The sequence below is a fragment of the Melospiza georgiana genome, chromosome 18 (genome assembly GCF_028018845.1).
Source record: "Melospiza georgiana isolate bMelGeo1 chromosome 18, bMelGeo1.pri, whole genome shotgun sequence".
Taxonomy (NCBI): Eukaryota; Metazoa; Chordata; class Aves; order Passeriformes; family Passerellidae; genus Melospiza; species Melospiza georgiana.
Genome location: NC_080447.1, coordinates 2,386,693 through 2,407,839, shown reverse-complemented (window position 1 = coordinate 2,407,839; position 21,147 = coordinate 2,386,693). Strand labels below are relative to the sequence as shown.

General features: G+C 47.3%; 1 protein-coding gene across 5 annotated transcripts in view; it reads right to left on the bottom strand.

Annotated features, from left to right (window-relative positions):
- Window positions 1–19,403, bottom strand: part of PITPNM2 (phosphatidylinositol transfer protein membrane associated 2) — a 124,108-nt gene extending 104,705 nt beyond the window's left edge. For 4 of the 5 annotated variants that reach the window (XM_058037149.1, XM_058037144.1, XM_058037147.1 and 1 more), the window contains exons 1-2: window positions 19,312–19,403; window positions 4,871–4,970 (exon numbers count right to left, since the gene is read on the bottom strand). The gene's annotated coding sequence lies outside the window, so the exon portion shown is untranslated. Of the gene's footprint in view, window positions 1–4,870; window positions 4,971–14,437; window positions 14,600–19,311 lie in introns of those variants that run through there. The other variant, XM_058037145.1, reaches the window with a different exon arrangement.
- Window positions 19,404–21,147: the final 1,744 nt, after the last annotated feature.

Sequence of the window (21,147 nt, the reverse complement as noted above, 5' to 3'; positions counted from 1 at the left end):
ATCACACCCAGCATATCACCACCAAGTAGTAAAGCCCAGTGGACCTTGCCCTGAGCTCATTTCTTACTCAGTCCAAAACATGATTACACAAATACCAAAAGAGAAAAACATGATAAGGTTAAGCCTAAAGAGTGTTTTCTGTGAGTACCAACAGCCTCAAACCCCAACATGAGAAGGGACACAGCTGAGGAGCCCAAACCTGCAGATGTGGGACTCCAGCTGTGAACAGCAGCAGTACCAGCCATGCTTCTGTGGGGTTTCAGAAGGCTGAACTGCACCACTGCTGTTGATAAAATGTGCAAACAGGTTTCCCACCCCCACAGCTCAGTCCACGGGTACTGCCCAGGCTGCAAACACAACTCCAGCTCAGCCGACCGCAGCCAGCGAGACCCAAACCACAACTTCTGCACTCCACACTCAGAGCCCACTTCACTGACATTTCAGAGTATGAGTAACCATTTTCAGAGGGACACAGGTAAAATTACTCACCCACATGCCTATAGAGCCAGGCTGATGCACCTTTTAAGGCAGAGAGCAAGTGCCCAGCAACAGCCCCAGATCACAGGAGCTGGTGTTCAAGGCCTCTGCTTTGTAGGTAGCTTTTATTTCAAAGCTTTATAGAAGATTCCTTTGAAATCTTTGACCTTAATTATCCAAGTTGCAGCTTCAGTCAAAGACTAAGTCCTCTCTGCAAAGGCCTTTGTTCCAATTGCTTCCCCTTTGCATTAATGAGCTCTTTTCCCCACAATAAGCTACAAGAGTTTGAGGTTTTGTTTTTGTTTTTATTTTTATTCCTCTCCTCCCTCCTCCTCTCCCATTCCAGCTCTGGAATCAAAATAACTTGAGATGGAGAACGTGTGACCTCCCAAGCCTTTATTTACAGTATCACAAACCACAAGGGAAGGTTCTGTCCAAGTTTTCCAGCTGGAATGGGAACAGCAGGGAAAAAACGTGCCCTCATTTCTGCAGCTGTGATATTTAACACATCACAGGGGAGAAGGGTGGGAAGGAGGCAGGAGAATTAGAAGCCAGTAATGATGCCATGGAAATATCACATGAAGCATCTCAGCCACACAGGCAGGTTCACACGATGACATCTTTTCTCCTCAGAAATAAACACAGCTTTGTACATGCAAATGTAACTGCAAAACCAGACTGATTCAGTGGTGTTACTTCTTCACTTCTACATTAAACCAGGTTGTAAAACACAGAAACTTTCTGGACTCCACCTGAGTTTGTATCAGTGCTGTAATGATCTCTCTTCATGCCACCATCCTCCAAAAGTATTACAAAGACTTTGTCAAAAAATAGAAGCCTAGCAGCAACAGAATCTCCCTCAGATATTTAAACAGCACAGAAAAACAAACACAAATGAAGGAGGTTTAGATCTATAGAAAGTTACTTGCAGCAGGAAACTGTCAGTTAGTTTGTGGTTAGAACCACAGCAGCATCACAGCCCTTTCCTCTCAGTTAAAGATGTCCAAACAGTTCCTTGTGTCTTGTGTTTCTATTGTAAAAGGAGGGAAACCACCACAAGAAAAACTCACTCCTGTTTCCATGAGGAATTCCATAGTGCCAGATTGTACAGGAGGCTCTGTAGATCCCTTCTTTTTGAAAAGGGATCCTTCTGTACCTTTCCAAACATCTGTGTCCTGGCAGGTCTAAATGGGTTTACCTGTAACTCTCTCCCACCTTCACAAGATCCCATTCTCCTTTCCTCACCTCTCAGCAGCTCCCCCTTCTCCCTGCCTGGCACAGTAACAAGTCCACCTTTACACACTGAGACAGGCAAATGTCACAATTGTGCTGCTCCATTCTGCTGCCAAACAGGGCTCCTCTCCCTGCCAGTACAAAAGCAGCCATCACCCAGCTCCCTGGAGCATTATCCCCTTGATCTAACTCTTCACAGTGAGTTTTTCATTTCAGTTGATGAAGGATCCAACATGAAGACAGATTTCCCTGCATTTAGTTGGTTTCCACAAACTCACCCCTATCAAGGGGTTCAATTCTCCTGTCATGGGTCCCACACTGAGTCCCCTGGTAAGTACAAGGTGCAGAAAAAGTAAGGTTCAGGCCCAATTTGTGTCCACATAAAAGGACATAAGGCTCTGGATGGAAAAAAGCTGGTCACATCACACAGCCAGGGGTGGAAAATCACAGCCCAGCATGACACAGGGACAGGTGCTGCAGGCAAGGCAGGGAGTGCTGGAAGGACAGCAGAAGGAGGCAACTGCAAACCAAGGCTGTGCTTCCTTTTGACAGGACACAACACATTCCTTCAGTGGGTCAGAAATGGCTCAGAGGGGACATCACTTCCCCAGGGCACAAATCCCCTGTCCCCAGCCTGCCTCACATCTTCTCAGGCACCCTTGGATTCAACCTCATCTACCTTCCTTCCCCCTTTTCTTATCCTCCTGCCCAGTGTCAGCCTCTGCCTCTTCCTCCAGACAGAACACACTCATCCCATCCAGGCTGCTGCAGGAGCGGGGGAAGCACAAAAAGGCAGCAGAGCGCCCAGGAGAGCTGGAAGTGAGGATGCCGAGGGACAGAGCAGCAGGTCCCTCCCCATCCTCTGTCACACTGCATCCCCCTGGCTGCCTGCCAGGCCCCACAGCTCCCAGCATCACCGGCACACACAGCTCAGGGCTGCACAGCCTCCCCCGGGCTCTGCCCACAGCAGGGACTCAGGACACTTCCCTAGATTTTGAAATAGTTCTATGCAAAACACTCCCAAGGATGACTTGCAGAGGAGCATTCTCCCAAAATTTTCCTTCTGTCCAGCAGTTTGGATTGAAAGCCTTCAGGTTTGGAGAAACAAAGGGCTGCACGACAATGCTGGCAGAACAGAGGGGGAAATTACCCAATGCCTCCAGCATTTTCCTGGACAGGGTGGTTCAGCTCTTTGTCTCCATGAGCACTGCATTCCCTGACAAGGTTTAAAACCCATTTCTCTCCTTACATTCCCTACCTGCCAGCTCACAGACGTTGCTCCTCTCCGGTGACGCAAGAGCAGGGATTCATTTTCCTGTGAACACCATTCTGGAGGCAATTTCCCCTCACCTACCCAGAGAATTAATGACCACTTGGGCATCTCATCAGCCCTGTAAAATCCTCCAGGAAAGCAAAATGAATGGAGCCTCAGCCCTGGGGCAAAGCAAACCCTAAGCTCTGCCAAGGATTGCATTTCTTCTCTGCTGTTCTGGTTAATTCAGAGAAAAACTCTCTCTCTGCAAGAGCCTGTGGGGGAGTGTGTGACCTAAAAGAGGAGGCAAAGCTCTCGGGATACAGATGTTCCCCCTCAGCACAGCAGCACAAACTCACATGGCAATTAATGCCTCTCTGAGCATAAACTCCTCTGTTCAAGCTTCTGATCCCAGAGAGACATGGCCACAGCTCCCTTGGAACTGCAGTGGGCAGGCAGGAGCTGCTGGGCTCTCTCCTGAGGAAATCAGGTATACCACAGAGGGACAAGACAGCACTGGAGCAGCCTACCCAGCCTGGCACTGGGCTCTGCTAATCCCAAAGAGAGGCTTCAGGAAGGAAATCAACCTGGAGAATGGCAATGAATTCACTGGGAGCCAATTTCCTGACAGGAGACAATTAAGGTATTCAAATCACCCAGAGTTTACCACAATTTCTGATAAAGATATTGCATGTTTATACAGAGCTGGTGTCACTGCAATCTCAGTGTAACTGCTGTGACCCTGAGGTATAAACCCAGAGAGACTGAAAGCGTATTTCAGTCTGGTAAGTGAACAGTCTCAGATCCAAACTCATTTATTCCTTCTCTTCTTCTCAGCAATTCGTTGCTCTTGAAGCAAAACCTGACTATTGTTAAGTTTTAGTATCACTCCAAAGAAACATTTGGTGAAGTCAAAAAGACCATTTCTGATAAAGGAAAAAACCACAAGTGCTGAGCAATGTACTACTGGAGGAAAATAGGATGAAGCAGAATTGTGCAGTCAGGCTAAAGGCTGACACCCTGTCTAGCAAAACACTCCAGCCACTAATTTTGTGGTGAGAGCTCACATGTGAGAGACATTTCTAGAATTCACACAAGAGATGTGGATGGAGCTGGACACACACAGTGAACCACCAAGCAGCACTGCAAAGGTGACAGCATAAGGGAGTAGCAGGTACACACATAGACACATTCATAAAAAACAATCTCTTCTTCACTTTTCCTTGTTAAAGCCACCACAGGTAACTGCTTCCCCTTCCACACTGTTTATTGGGGAGTTCTGCATCTCAATCCTATTGGCAATGCAAAACAAATCCAAAGCTCAGAGGACAAACAAAGGTAGAAACTACAATTTGATGGCAGTAAATGAGGCTATACTACTTTTTATTTCAATACAAATAAAATCAACAAGGTTAAGATTTTTTTTCTTTGAGGAAAAAAACACACCTAAGATTTAAATTAAAAATTATATTAATTGCATCTCCTTAAATTAAAAATTATATTAATTGCACCTCCTGTGCTGCCATTTTCCCTTTTAATTTATTTATTTGAAATATTCCAAGCAGGAAAGGATGCTGACTAAACAGAAAAAGGCAAGGAGTGTGAGCTTCCTTTCAAAAGAAGTTTATTACCAATGCACACATCTATGCAATTTAAGCCAAGCATGTCCTGTGACTGCCAAGCCCTTCTCAAAGAGCTCCTGCAGCCATTCTCCAGCCTCCATTTCACCACGTTTTCCCCAAGCATTTATTCAAGTGGAACCCAAGGTAAGGTTGATCTCCTCTCACCAACAGCAAGTTAGTATCCCTCACATAAATTACCATTCTCCCTAGTAACATCTAAATGTTTTTTTCTTTTTCTAACCCAGAAGAAAAAGAACAGCCATCCAGCTGAAATGTCAGAACCTACCTTCTGTAAAAAATCTTTCTAGATGCTTCTGAATGCAGGAGGGAGCACAAACAGCATTGCTGAAAAAGGATGTCACTGATGGTCCACATGTGTCAACATCCTAGAAAAAGACAGAACACAGTTGCTGAACTGCCATGCCCATGGGAAATCAAGAGCAAGAATAAAGCTGCATTATTTTTCCAGTTACACCATGCTAATGGCTCCTATGCAAACAACATACAGCTACAACATTTTATAATTGCACATCAGAGTTTCTCTGCAGACATCCCTCCGGTATGTCAGAAATTCAATACGTGATAGTAGGCGGCAATGAGCACCTCAGGGATTTCAAGTGTGTTCCAAACCATGAGTCATCGTCATCTCTAACTCATGGAAATTAAGAAGGGAAAAAAAAGAGAGAAGAAAAAACACACACGTTGCACTGACCACTCTCACGTGCTCCCTCTGTACAACACTTCTCCTCAAAGCTTCTCCCTTCTGAGCTTGGAGCTCTGTGACTGCCACAGAGGAGACACCACAGACAAAGCCAGCACATCACAGATCCTTCAGGGAGCCCCCAGAGCCTGGGCAGGCTCCCATGTCTGAGGGTGGGAGCAGAGCTGGAGCTGCCCTTGTAACCCCACAAATCCTTCCACAACTGGAGGAGCAAGGAGCCAGCAGCTCCCACAGGGCACAAGGGCAGGGCTGGTGAAGCAGCAGCACCCAGGAGGGCAAACCCAGGGGGGAAAGCCCAGGCACCCCATTTCCACTCCTATTCCAGGCACCTGCTCTCCCCAAGGCTGATTTCTGTCAGGAGGGCTGAGGGCACAAGGAACCTGTAACGCTGCCTGCAGAGCAAGTTACTGCTCTGCCCAACATTCCAGGCAGCCCCTCTGCCTTTCTAGAGATTCATTTGGGCAGTCTCATCATCACCTCCAACCACTGCAAACTGGTTTTAATGCTGGGTTTTTTAAAATATGGTTTTAATGCTGCTTTTAAGGAGCTGGGTTGCACTTTAGGGGACACACATGTGCTCTCCACTCCCCTGTCTACTGATGATCTCCCCAGGTATATCCAGGCTCCTTTAGGTCTTCTTTAATGTTTTGTTTCTCTGTCCCCATTATCCCTTTCCCTTCAGGTCACAAAGGGCACAGTTGTCCTTCCCTGTTCTCTCTCCCAGCAGCAGGGGCTGTGTTTGCACCAGAACATGCAAAATCTGGGTCCACAACCACACAAATAAAGCACATTTCCTTGACTGGGACTTGGATCCAAGCCTCAACACCAGCACCTGCTACCAAAGTGTTACACAAAAAATAAATAAAACATCAATACACTCTGTTTCCTTCCCTACAGAAACTGAAATGTTTGGAAAAAACATCAATACCTTTAGCTGCAGTTAACATAAATTTATGTCTTGCCAACAGCTTAAAAAAAAACCCAGTAACTGATCTTCACTCTTGTAACTTCTTGCACAGCAATTTAAAAAATATAATAGTGCTTGCACAGGTCAGATTCATCCTGGAGGAAGAGCAAATGTGAGTAACGTTTCAGGACCATTAATCTCAGAAATCTCACCAGGAGCAAGCAGCCAGACAGCTTAAAAATATATTTAGTCCACAAATGCTTATTAACGTCATTTGCTGATTCACAGCTGAGGCACAGTGAGCCCAAATGGCACTTCTGCTTTCCCAGGCTGGGTGGCAATAATAATAATAATAATAATAATAATAATAATAATAATAATAATAATAATAATAATAATAATAATAATAATAATAATAATAATAATAATAATAATAGAAAGTGTTGGGCATCAAGTTGCTTCACCTATCTCAAAACCACGATGCATCTTTTAGATTTGATCTGTAATAACTGGGAACCACAGGTCCACTCAGTGGCCCCGTGGTTTAGGATCTGATCAAAATTTATCTGAAACTGAATGTTAAGTTTTCTTTTCTTTCATTGACTATTGATCTTGCTGCCAACATTAATACAGTCAAGATCAGAAGATAAATTAATTAATTCTTCAGGCTTTCAACAAAATAAACACTGAAAATCACCACTACTTTTAAAATTACATCTTCTTTATAACTGAAGAAAAAGTATTTTTGATGATTTGATAACTGTGCCAGTATTTGGTGTGCACTTTGGGGCAGAATTAACACACTAAATTCTTAATGAATGCTTTAAGTAAAAATTCTTTTCCAAAAGCAAATGTAAAGTGTTTCTTCCCCTATTGTTATATACAATATGACGATGCAAAGCTCAAAGGACTTTCTCTCTAAAGCAACCATTCAAATCTCTATGATGGAAATATATTTAAATACAACATTTTAATCTTGCTTTGCCTTTGAATTTTAAATGCCTTTTTATGAAAGCAAGTATTTCATTAGTCCTTTTAGCCATTCTACCATTATGATTTGCAAGTAAACAAGAATCCTCACACTACCTTTCTCTTTTAAAAGGATTCATTATAGCTGTGTAGTTTTTAACTCAATACACATCTAGTCTGATTGAGCCTTACCAATTATACACTAATTAATTCCTCAAGAATATACAGAATATATCTGAATTTTTACAGGTTACACAATAATTCATCCCTCAAGCACATTGGGATTTGTCCATATCCATTCCTTCCCCATTTCCCACAAGCAAGACAAGTCTCTCTAGGAGCTGGATATGCCAGGCACCATCCTCCCAGAAGAGCCATCCACTACAACCCACACTTTGGTAAATAAATTGTAAAAAAATTGAGTCAGAGCAGGGCCCTGCTCTCTCTGTCTGCCTTTGCTGAGCCGGGAACAGTTCTCAGAATTAGCAGGGCCTGGACACAGAGCTTGAAAGGGTTTCAGAGTTTGGGTGAGACCAAACTCAAAGCCCCCCCAAAAACTCAAACCTGCAAACCCGCAGGGGCAGCCACAAAGCCTCCTCTAGGTAAGAAAAATGAATCTTCCTACCTCCATTACTCATTTTTGCTCTGGGGTTGGGTTTTTTTCCCTGTATTGTACATTAGGGAAGGATGACAAAAGTTGTTCTTTTCAGTGACAGTAAGTCTGTACCAAACAGAAAAACTGATTTCTCTGCACCCTTGTTAATGGTACTGCAATCAAAAGTGATTAAAAGCAAAAACATTTCTGTACAAGAGAAACTGAAAGTATTGCCTATGGGAAAACAGAAACACTGGCATTTTCTCTGCAGCAAACACTAAAAGTAATAGATAATTAATGCAGCCTAGGACATTATGACATCTATGAAACTTGTTTTCTGGAATAATCATAAACAATTCACCTTGACTGTATTCCCAAGTCATCACTTTTTAAAGCCACTGCAGTTTGCAGAGGCCTCGCTGATGCTATTCTTAATTTACTTATTTTTAGGTGTGAGAACAGATTACCAAGGCAAAATTTAAAAATTGTCAGGTTTTCATCCTCTTCTATAATCATTAACCCTGTCTGCATTTCAGAACCATGCTGTGCTAAATGGAAATCAATTACACAGTTAAAACTGCTTCTGCTTTAAAATTAAACTTCTGAAGTGTGGGAGGATTCAGCATTGTTAAACGAGGGGCACATTTGTCCAAACCACCAGGAAAAAGCAACGCAACAAAAGCACAGAAATGTGAGTTAATGCAAGAGCTCCCAAAAGGCAGCAACAACATTTTTATTTCAGGTGATTTGCAAAAAGGAACATTACAAACTCCCTCCCTTCCTCGAAAGGCTTTCAGGGAAGCATCTGGGCACTGGAGCAGCCCAGAACCGAATCAAAGACCACCTCTGGCTCTGGGGCAGCACAACGGCTCAGCAGCACCCGAGGCACAGGAAAACCGAGCACAGCTATTAATAGACAGATTCACTTGTAAATATCTCTTGCAAAGAGGCAGAGGTGCCACACTGCTCGTTTTCAGCACCAATGTTGAAAACACCACGCTGCACTAACAGAACTGGCATTTACCTTTCCATGGAGGATGATTAATTAATTAATTATAAGATGCTTTCTGCTGAACTGATGCGCTGCACTTCACTTTCCAGTCCTTCCACGAGGCACCATCGCTGCCACCACTAAATCCCTTTATACTGTGGGACAGGCAGAGCTCCCTCCTCACCATTACCTGGACAAACACACCTGGTGACAGCCCCACACCACAACTCACCTGCCTCGAGGAGCAGAGCCCGGCCAAGCACAGGCACCAAAAAAGCTTCTGCAGAGTCAGAGGCACTGGGAGCACCGTCTTGCAGGGAGAAATGAACCAGCACAACTGCTCCTCGTGCTGGGCTAGCTCAGCCTCCTGCTCTTGCCCAATCTGCATGAATAAATTCTAAGCCCTAGCGAGTGTCAGCTGTGGTCAAACACCACATGCCCATGGTTTGGGAGCATCAGTTTCAGACCACAGAGAGTCTCCAGAGCCCTTTATCCTCAGGAAAGGTGGTTTCTGTTCTCCTACCGGCCACCCTAAAGCACTAAAGGGATACAAGTGAGCAACTAAAAATCAACAAACCACAGGGAAATAAATTCAAAATCCTAAGAACTCTGATGGGAGGAACAGGCTCCAGGACGTGCCAGGAAATTAATCAACATGCAAGAGAAAGGCAGCCGTTAACTGGAAAATACCAGCAGCTTGGAAAGGCACCGAGACCATTTTTCCCTCTCTGATGTTTGTAGCATCTGGACCCTCCAAGTGCCCCGGGGTTACATTCCCGAAGGAGCACAAGGTCCTGGCTGCACTGTAAGCAGCCAGACCCAAGGGAAAGGGAGGGAAAACAAACAGCAAAAAGCTTCCAGAAGCTGCCTGGGCTCTGGACCCTGCTGTAGCTATAATGAGCTTTTCATTTGCCAAGAGCCCTCTCCCTCCCTCCTTAGAAGTCATTAGGCCTTTCCTAAAAGTCTTTATTCCCTTATATGAAATGGGAAATGTTACAACCCATTGCCCTGATCAACTGCAAGAAAAAAATATCTCAAAAAACTCAAACCCTACATTGTATATGCACCATTATAAGATTTTCAGGAACCTCACACCAGTCTATGTAAAACGGGAAGAGTCACATTTAATATCACACAGAGGTGGCAACCTGCTCCTTCCCAAACCTCGCTCCTGCCTCCAGGCTGGACCCCAGGAACCACCACCAGCAGCCCCTGCTGGGATTCCTGTGGGGTGGGCAGATCCTAAAAAGCAGCTTTCAAAAGAGTCCATTTAGTGTCAAGCTTCAGACTCCCCTCTGAGAGCAGTAAAACTGATGGGATATTTTTTTTGGTTTTTTTTAAGGAGAAGGGAGGAAAAAAAGAAAAAGCCTCTGGGTGGGTTCAGCACCTGTGTATGCCAAAGGCACCTCATGCTTTATTCATGAGAATGCTATCACCCCGTGAAGGTTTCTAAGTGACTCAGCCAGACAGGGTCTCTACAACCAGCTTTCAGGAGAATCTTTTATGAAAAAAAATTACTTTAATTCAGCTGTTTGATTAATATTATTTTCCAGTCATTTCTAGCCAGGTATATTTCAAGCAGAGAACTCTATGTCAGCTTCCACCTTGCCCCTTCCCATATAACTGTAGCAATTAGCACAGAAAAATTAGTCAATTATGCAGTATTTCACCTTAAATAAAGCAGCTCAAGAAATAAAACACCATTTAATTGGTAGCTGACAGCCAGGAAGGAACACAGTGGCTCAGCAACGTGCTTAAAGAGCGTCTGAAATCCATTCCTGGCCCTTGATGGAAGCCTGTCCTTGTCAATGAAATCCACAATCCATAATAACGCTCAGTATTGTGCTTTCATCCTCTGTTTTATCAGAGCTCATCTGCTGATCAATGAGGAGTCCCACAGAATAACACTCTGAATTTCAATGTCAACACAGCAGTACTGTGGTAATGATCGAAAATATTTACATATTGCCTCATTGATCGTGGGGTGTTCTCTTCCAACCATCTGGCTACTGGGCATTCATCTTTTTTATTATTTTAGTTTATTTTTTAGGCCTTTACAACTATTTCAAGCAGGTTATCTTGACAGTTAACTTCCAGCACTCCACCTGAATCAGGTTTTCCTGTTATTTTTAACCCAGAACATCAGCAACACCATTAATCAATTTCATCCCATCTCGGCGAACACAAAAATAATTTTCTGAACAAGGACAAACCCCCAAAACCCCAGCAAACACCTGCTCCATGATGTGCCAATTCAGCTACAAGGTCTCGTTTTTAATGTGACTCAAGGGTGTCACCATCTCAACAACAGATGAGTCAAATGGAAATCTGTCCCCGGCTCCGCTCCCGCTGCCAGCCTCGAACAAAGAAAGGCTGCCAGGGTTGTTTTTGCCACCTCCAGATGGAATTTCCCTTGATCCTGCAGAGCAGAGCCCTGGGCACGCAGCACAGGCCTGGGGTGATGCTCCCTCAGGAGCTGCTCAGGTTTTCTGAGCCTGGTGGCTCAGAGCAGGGGCTGCAGGAATTAAAACCAGCACCAGCCTGGTGATGCATTTGCTGCCCCTCCACCCCCCTGCAGGTCCTGAGCCCCACCTGGAGTCAGAAACTGCGGGGAGAAATTGGGATTTAGCCTCAAGAAAACCAAACAAAAGCAAAAAGCATCTCCCTGCAAGGTGCTCTGAGCACTAAGGTGCTGCACTCCCCAGCACAGCACAACCAGTTTCCACTCAACTCCCATCTTGCTGAGCCCAGGTTTCCATGTAAAAATGAATTTTTAAAAAGCTTGGAAAAGCTTATCCATGTGCATTCTCCTAGGAAGCTTAGAGCAAGTTAAAATAAAATATGCAGGGAAGACTAACATCTACAAGATCTACAAGGCTGCTGCAAGAGACCTCAGCAGGGAACTTGCTGAGAATATTAAAAAGGAGGTTCTCAAACAGTTGTCAAACTGATTTCAAGGAGGTTTTTAGTGGCTCCAAATCTGTTTATAATCAGAAGCTGACACTCATGGCTGCTGCTACCATAAACTTGATTTAGGAAAAATGGGAGGTCTGAAAGCCAAATTATACTCAGTCTTTAAACCAGGAATTACAATCCTCACTCTACCTAGTTTAGCTGATGATTTTGGTAACAACATCTAAGACAAAGCATCACCTCTTTTTTTTTCTTTTTTTTTTTTTTTTTCCAGTTCTAGTTTGATAACAAGGAATACAACACAAGTTCTATCAGCAAAATGACATTCAGACAACAAAAGACAGAGCAGGGAGGGGGAAAGTGCTCTGACATATCTGCCTTTGATAATACAGATGCTCCATTAGACAGTGAAATAAATCTCCCCTTTATGTCAAACTCCTTTTGCTGCTGGAGCACCTGTACAAAGGAGCAGGCAGGAGGACAGAAAGGTCTTTCCTCTCCATCCTCTCTGCCCAGGTGTTTGGCAGACATGAGGCAGAAGATCTGACCTAAAGATACCCAAGGCAAGGCAAACCATCTCTCCCTGCTCTAAACAAAAGGATAAATGGGCAACACACAGAAGCTGAACAAAAAAGTTTAATCCTTCAAGCAGGCTTGTCCAAATATGCTTTTTTTCCTCACAGTGACAGTGTGCTAGATGAAGGTGCCCTTCTGAAAAACTTATTTATAGGTATTAAATATAAGCAAAAGAGAGCATTGAAATTGTTCTAGTCTCAACAGAAACGGTTGTGCCCAGGCTAAACACATTTTTGAGGATATCTGATGGAAGATGTTTACTGTTTGTTGAAGGTAACAAAAGGAACAATGTTTTACAAGCCAGAGACAGGTTAGACAAACAAAGAGTCCCGTGAGTCTGGATAAATGATCCTTAAAAACAAGAGAGGGAGAACCAAACAGGCTGTGTGTTCTCCATCAGTTCACTTTGGTGGATCAGAAGCCTAAAAACCCCATGTCAAGCCTGCTCAAGAAATTAACAGGGAAACAAGGAAAGCAAAATAAAACCAGAGACAGAAATCTCAGGAATTCTAGTGTCTCTTCTGCTGAAATGTGCCTGCAACATTTCCTGTGTCTGCTCCTGGTTTACCCTTCTTTAAGACAGAAGTGATTCTCCACCTTTGCTTGTGAAGAGCACAGAGGATGTCACTGAGGAGATGGGATGGCAGAGAAAAACCAAGCAAGAAGCCTTCCTCCCCCTCCTGCTCTTTTCCACCAAATATCTTGAGTTATTTACATCCTCCTGGCCCAGACTCCCCCTCCAGTTTCACAGCTTGCAGTTTGCTCTGCATTCCGGTGGAGACAACATGTATCTATCTAGCTTCAGCACGTTTAGGCTGGAACACCCTCTGAACGTGGGGCCAGGTCACAGAGCCCACAGAGGGAAGGATTTCCAGATGCAGACACAGGACAGAAAACAAGAGCCAGAAACACGAGGCTCCATCTCTCCACCACCCTGGAGAAATCAACCTGCTCTGTGGAGGAGACAACTTAAACAGCTTGGCAACGCCTACAGCTGGTGCTCAACCCCAGATCCAGTGAAAAGATGTAAATATTTAGATTTCAAATTCATCTCATATGATAAATATAAAATCTCTATTTCCTTCTTAAAAAAAAAAAAAAAAAAAGCATTAAAATAGGTAAGCCACCCACATAGAGAAAGTGATTCTACCATGTTTGTACCTTTAGAAGGTTATTTAAGTTATGGTATTGATCTTGAAACAAATTACAAGTGAAATTATTCCCAGTGAATTGTCCTCTGATGTGTACAAAACATAATTACACCATGTTTATACACAAATGCATATGTGAAATTGTTTTTCTGTTTCTTTCAAACAGGTAGTAACTGATGGCAGCCCATTATTTTTTTTTTTGCCTCTCCAGAAATGCCCACAGCCCTCCAGGTTTTGCTATGGATAACTCTGACTCCAACCCAAACCATCTGAAAAGAGACACAAAATGATCCAAACCCAACTCCTTATGAATACCTGTTCAAAACACAGCTGAAGCTAAACTGGTGTACCAGAAAAACCTGAAATCCTCCCATAACCTTCTAAAGCACATAATGGAATTAAGGCCCCTCTACACATCCAGAGTTAAGTCATGCAAATACCAAACTTCTTTGGAGCCAGAGATAAGGAGGCCTCGCCCTCAGTGCCCAGATACCTCAGTGCTGATGTGATTACACACTCCCACCCTCCAAATTGGTTATCGTGCCATTAAAATGCCTTCCCAGGTCACTGCTCTGAGGGTTAAGCCTGAATTAGTATCCTGAAGCTCCCTGATCATTATGTAAGTGCCAGCAATCCAAACAAATCAGAGTCAGCTTCCCTGTCCACTACAGGAATCCCTGTCCAATGGTGAATTACAAATCTTTCAGCATTTCATTCACTATTTTCCTCCCCAAGTCCTCACCAGCTGTGCCTTCCCAGCTCACAGCAAACCACCTCTGTTCCACTATTGGATTTTCTAGATCTCAGTTTCTTCCCCCCACCATGATGAGACCACAGAAACTGCTGGAAAATCCCTCAGTAGAAATGCCAGTGTCTGGTTCTCCTACTGGAGACTGAGCTGTTTAAAGAAAGCCATGAAGGGCAAATCACTTTTCCTCATCACACCAAGGGACTCCCCCCAATTCACCTCATCCCACCTGATTTCCTGCCAAGGAGATTTTAAGGTTTGTGCCCACACCTCAGCACTCACCAAGCTCAGCTGTCCACATGCAAAGCCAGGACTGTAAAAGCTGTGCAGAGCCCTCGCTATCCAAGGTACTCACTGCTCAGCCTTGGGTTATTTCTGCAGGAAAACAACTTGAGGTCCACAGGGGTGCAGACTTCTGGATGTTGTAGGTCTTCAAATCTGTCTGAGCAAGATTTTTTGGAGGCTGTTTAAAGCCAGGAAAAAAAAAATCTATTTTGGAGTTCTCAGGCACTACCTGGGTCAGGAGAAGCCAAAATCAGCCTGTGCTGCTGCTGGGAGATGGAGACTGCCACGGGTGCCCCTGCTCCTATCAGCACTCCTTCCTCAGCCAGGTGTGTGCTTGTCCCTGCCCTTGGTGGCACCCTGGGCACACTCAGGGCGCTGGCATGTGTGTCCCTGCCCGGTGCCAGGTCCGAGGCTGCCGGGACAATGCCCTTGGGACAATGAGGCCAGGACAATGCCCTGGGACAATGCCCCGGGACTGCCAGGCCCCCACCCTGCACTGCCCCAGCCACCGCAGCCCAGGGTCCCGCTCATCCCCCTCCTCCATCCAGCCCAGGGCAGGCAGGTGCTGCTTTCCCTCCCCTTTCCCTCCTGGATGGCCTCTCCCTGCACAGCCAGCACCTCCTCAGCTGTGGCCCAGCTCCCCAGGGCAGGTTTTAGCCCTGTGCCAGCTGGATTTCCTCCCTGCACTCGGGTTTGCCCAAAAACTCCACCTGCCTGAGCCACCTCTCCTTCCTTCTCCCCTGTGCAGCCCGGCCCTGTGTCCCACGCTCAGGAAGAGCTGCAGGAAGGGGAAGCAGCTCTGGCTCCAGATCCTGCCATCCCTCAGGAGGTCCCTGCACCTCCCCCTCCCTCCTTCAAAATCAAAGAAACCTTTTTCCAACTGCTTTCTAACTTCTCCAGGGGGATCTACTGAAGCATTTTGCTGTGAGCAACCAAGAAATATTAGTTCGATTAAAAGGAAAAATTGAAGCCACCATCCAGTCACACCAGCAAACCCTCTTTCCTCTGGAAAATGCACAAGCCTGACTTTGGGAGCTGTGTCTATTGACTTGGCATGGTGCTGATTAGAACTCCCTGTAGTGACAGGATCTGGGCCAGCCCCAGGCTAGATTGTTTTCTTCTTACATTAAGAACATCCAAATATCATCCATTACTTTGTTCATTTAAATTTTCCTAGGACTCTTGGCATGGACACCACAATTAGAGAAGCCACATTCCCTCTCAGTTCGTGGGTGAGCTCAGACAGACTCTGCCCCAGTACAATCTTGTGGCACTTGGATTTCCTCCAACACCCAGGAAATCAAGTTATAAATAAAAAGTGTTTTATTTATTCTCTCCTCCCTCTCCCATTAATTATTCCATCTCCATTCACACTGAAAAACTACAGAACATTTTTGTTTATAAGACGCTTTTGGGCTCAAAATTAAATTTAGGCATATTTTACCAATTTGGGGAGATAAACAGAAATATTAATTGCATCACATTCTACGTCAGCCAGTTTTAAAATTAAATGAGAAGGCATCTTCACCATTTAGAGAAATTGGCTGTTAAGAAAACCATGGGATAATTTTTCCTTCTAAGAAAATAAAAATAAAGCAAAGCAACACATCGATGCCTGTTTCTAGCCTCTCCTCTTATTTGAGCCTCTAGTAAGAGGAAGCCTAAAAGAAAAACACCTTAAAAGAAGAAATGTTTCTCGAGGGATCCTGCTTGTCCTGGAACAGGACATTATGGTGAATATGCATGACAGGCATGAGTCAAACTGTGCTCAGGAGCGAGCATCAGCTTTCACTTGCCATTTTCCAAAGCCTTCCACTCGGGCTGCCAAGACAGCAACTGAATGACAAGAGTTTTATTTGAATGCAGAGGGGAGATAAATGCTCCTTAGGACTAATTGGAGGAACCTTCTTTAAATTAGCTCACTTGAAGGATGTGCTGCTTCTCTCTTTGGCCATCTCACAGAAGCAGTAACAATTTTTGAATAGAAAGAGAGTAATTATTTAAATTCAAAACCTTTTAGCCCCATTGTCAATTTTAAGTTTTGAGAATTTCTATTAGGGGGAAAAAAAAAACCCAGGACAAGGTCTTTCCAAACTGCTTGCTGTCAAGTAAAATGAGAAGTTAGATAAAACTCCCACGTGCCAGATGGTAAATCACAATAAATGCTCAGGCTGTTAGATGCACAACAAGCGACAAAGCATTGACACACACCATCAGCAGCAAACCCAAAATAGAAAAGATATTTTAATAAGAAGTTGTCATTTGGGGAAAAGATCCTCGTGAAGCTCATCAGAATCAAAAGTCATACACTGAGGGCTTCTTATTTTCCTCATCAGCTCACATAAGCCTGAAAATAGCCAAAAATTTCAGGTGACTTACACCAGGCTCAGGGCTATAGTCAGCAAGAGCCTTGGAGTTCACTATTTAGGCAGCACTTCTGACCCTTTCTGCCAAGTTCTTAAAAAAATATTGTTAAAGGATACCAGGGAATTGTTTACTCAAACCATTACTGTTTCCCAAACACAGATGCAAGAAAAAGTTTTATTAAGAAGATAAACAGCTGCTACTGTACACGGTTTAGATGGCAGCAAAAGCATCTAAGGGCCATAAAGGGAATAGTAAGGGAATTAAAAAGCATTTTTATGCATGAAGATGGCTAACATCTGTACGTTCATTAAAGTGGTATCAACTATGCTTTTTAATTAAAAGTTAGTGACAGAAACTTAAATATGATTAATGAAGCCCAGCAGCCTAGCAGAAGTCTGCTCCATCAGAAGCAGCACAAGCTGCGCTCCCAGCCCCAGCTGCTCCTTTCCTCCCCTCGCAGAGATTCTGCCACAACCAGAACACACTGCAAGGACCACAAAGCAGAAATCCCGAGACAAACAACAAGCCAGGACAAGTCCGCAGCAGTGCTTTCATGCCTGGCCATCCTTTATGCTGCATATCCCGAGGAGCCGCTCCAATCACAAGGAGCTGGTTACCTGCCACAACACCCAGGCACTCAGAGATCCAGCGGAGGCACCGGCTCTGCCACAGGAAAAGAGGGAAAGGGCTGCCCTACAAACAGCAGTCCCCTGTTCGGCCGTGGGTGGGGGGAAAACCCCTCGCCCAGAAGCCAGTGCTGAACTCTGAAAGGCAGTCAGGCGGCTTGTGTTACCCGGAGCACAACGCAGCCACGACAAAAATAAACCGGGCGATAAAAATACAGCACGAGCAAAAAGATGTGGGCACGGAACAGGAATCGGTGCCACCGGGGGATAAGGAGTCCTACAGCCACCGATACTCTCACATGCACTCAAACATCCGCCTATTCAAGTCCCGATGTCCACAAAGACGGATCCATTGTCACTTTCCTGTTCAGAGCTGAGCACTCACAGATTATGGCTTCAAAAACGCTTCCTGACATCAAATTTCCACTTAGCAGCTTCCAGACGCACAGAGCACAGAGAAGATGGAAGCTCTCACTTTACAGCAGGTACCAACACATAAAGAAACTTTTTTATTTCTTAAACACACAGTTTAAATAAACTCCACCTCAGTCGTGGCATTTAAAAGTGAAATGTGACAGAACTGACTTGTGCAGCTGACTGAGCAGGGCGCTCCTCTGAGGGGCTCCCTGAATGATGCTCCCAGCTCCAGGCTGAGCACCTCAGCGCACTCTGTGCTTCTGCTTCTTCAGCAGAGCAGGAGAGGCTGGGGAGGACGTGAAGGAAGGGATTTGATCCTCCCACAGCTGGGCAAAAAGCTGGAGCTGTTCACGCTGTAGCCGTGGAGCAGCAGTACGCTCCAGGATGGAGCACAGGGCTGGGGAACACCGGGATCCCTTCTGTCAAGGGATGGGGAGGCCGGGAGAAAGGACTGCCGGGCCCAGCAAAACGAATCCCCTCTCGCAGCCCATCATCCCGCTGAGGAACGGGCATTCTGCTCTTTCCAAAGGGAAGAATCGCTTCCTCCCACTCCCGCAAGGAAAAGCACCGCCTGAGGAGCACGGCCAGCTCCAGTCACCGCCCAGCAGTGCCCTGACACAGGGAGGTCTGGAGCCCCGAACGCTCCCGGGGCTGTCCCTCAGCTCTGATCGGTCACCGGCATTTGTTCTTGAGGGTCTCGCCCTCTTCTCCCTCAGGGACGGGAGGCACCCCCGGGCAGCCCCTCACCTCCTCCCCACGGCCAGGCCCCGTCCGAGGCCACCGCACGGCAAAACCTCCACCGGGGGCCTCTGCCAGAGCCGAATTCGGTGAAATTCAAGGCTCGGAGATGCGGTACCGGAGGAAGGGGGCCAGGACGGAGCTCTCCCGGGGGCTGGCTCCGGCCCCGAGCCGTGACCGCCCCGAACGCTCCGGGTGCCGCGACGCGGCAAGGGAGGGTGCTCCGTCCGTCCGCTCGTCCCCGGCTGTCCCCGCGGGCACGGAGCGGTGCCTGCCGCCCGCAGCCCGCCAGCGCAGGGAGAGCCCGGCACCGGCCGTGCCACACGCCGGACCCCGCGTCCCTGCCGTGCGGTGCCGGGCGCTGCCATGGCCGCGGGGCCCTCCCGGTCACCGGCTGCTCCATCGGGAAACTTTTACCGCCGTATCCCAGGGGAGGACGGACAGCCCGGCCCCGCTGAGGCCGCGGCAGCCTCCAGGTGCCGGCCGGTACCCGCCGCGGCCCGCGGGGGCCGTTCCGCGGTCCCGGGAGGGGCCCCCGCGCAGCACCGGCCCCTCCACGGAGCCGCAGCCGCCCCGCGGGCCCGGCCACCCCCGCTCAGCTCCCCTCAGGCCCGCCGCGGTTCCCGCCCCCGCCGAGGCACGGCCGGGCCATCCCGGGGGCCGCCAGGTGTAGGTGCTCGCCTCGCCGCCCCCCGCCCGCCCTCAGCGCCCCCCGCCACGCACCGGCTGCTCCCGGCGCGGCGGCCGTGGCTCCCGCTGCTGCTGCTGCCGATGCCGCCGCGGCTCGGCGGCTGCCGTTGCCTACGGGTCGCTGCCTGCCGGCATGCCCGCGCGCCGCTGGCATAATCCCCGGCGCGGGCGGGCCGGGCGCGGGCAGCTCCTCGCCCGCCGGCGCTGCCGCGGCGCGGGGACGGCGGAGGCGGGGGAAGGCGAGGCGGGCGGGCCGCCGCAGCTGCGGGGGAGGAGGGAGCGGGGAAGGCGAAGAGCCCCGCACCGGCACTGCCCTTGCCCTGCCGTAGCACGGCGGCCGCGCGGATTTATCCGCCCGCCGAGCGAGCCGAGCCCAGCGCACCGGCAGCACCGAGAGCCGCCACTTCCTTCCCCGCGCCGCTCCGCGCTCCCTCAGGCGAGCTGGCGGGGTGAGGGCGCCGCCTGGCGGTCGCGGTGAGGAGCGCGGGGCAGCGGGACCGCCCTGGCGTGAGGGGAAGGCGCGGGAGGAGCGGGGAAAGAGTCGGGAAAGAGCGAAGAAAGAGCGGAGAAAGAAGGGGGAAAGAGTCGGGAAAGAGCGAGCGGACGGTGTGGGGATCCCCGCGCTGGTACCGCTTTCCTCCGTTCCCCCGCTCGCTGCCGGTAGCGGTGCCCTCAGCGAGGGTAGCGGCGCTCACCGAGCCCGCGCTCTGCCCTCAGCTGCCCTCAGAGCAGCGCTGGCGACTCCTCGAACTTTACTCGCTGTAAAGCTCAGTAGGGAAAAATAAAAATCTCAGAAAGTTCAGCGATCGTTTCATGCAGAAACCTCGGGAAAAGACCCTGCGATGAAATTTACCGTGGCCTTTTAAACCTTTGTTAATTTCCTGCGGTTGTTTTTCATTCAGGATGCATCATGCCAGCCCTTCTTCCCTCTCTGCAAAGTACTCGCACTTTCTTTGTAACTGCTCCCTGCTTTGCCAGACTGAGTTGTAGTTCACATTACAGCCTAAACCTATCAAAGCTACAACTTTTTAAATTTGCTTTCTAGAGATGCAAACAAACAAATTTTATTTTCCAAAGTTCAAATCTCAGAGCTGTAGGAGTTGAAATGTTTATTACCATAGAGAAAAGTATGCTTGGGAGTGTCTTGCGAGGGCAGACTGAGGCAGAGCAGAGCCTGGGGCTCCAGGCAGGACCTTGTAGATCTGGAAAGGCGATAAACACCAACATAGCTGGGAGGTGTCAGGTGAGAACGCGAGAGGAAGATGACTAAAGTCCTCCACAGAGGAAGCAAAAGCCTCTCTGGTTATCTGGAAATCCTTAGGCGTTCTCAAAGAGAGAACAGGGCAATTTTCTGGTGTTAAGAGGAAGTTGAAAGGGGATTAAAAACAAAAGGACAATGTCCAGCAAAGGGCAGGGCCGGCAGGCAGTGAAGCTCCCTGTGTCCCAGTTTTTGGTGCTTCGGGTGTGATTTTCAGGAGCACTGAGCATTCAGGCCTCCCACTGATTTAATCTGGAACTGCAGAGCCTCTGCCCCTCGGATGAATCAGGCCAAAGGCACCACACTGCACAGGTCACACAGATATCTCAGAAGGTTGGCCTAGAAGTTTACTCAAAGCAACACTTTTTCCCCTCCCTTCAGTGTTACAATAGAACAGAAATAGCCTAAAGAGCTCCAACAGATGGAGGAGGACTTTTGATTAAAAAATAAATTCTGACTCACAATTCAGTTTTCTGGATGTAATAAAAAAGAGTCCATGAATATGAATAGTGCTGGAGAGAATGGAGTGGAGATGAAGGGAGGTTACAAGGAGAGGCAGTCAAAGAGCTGAGCTGATTTACCTACTTGCCTCTCATGTCTGTCAGGAAAAT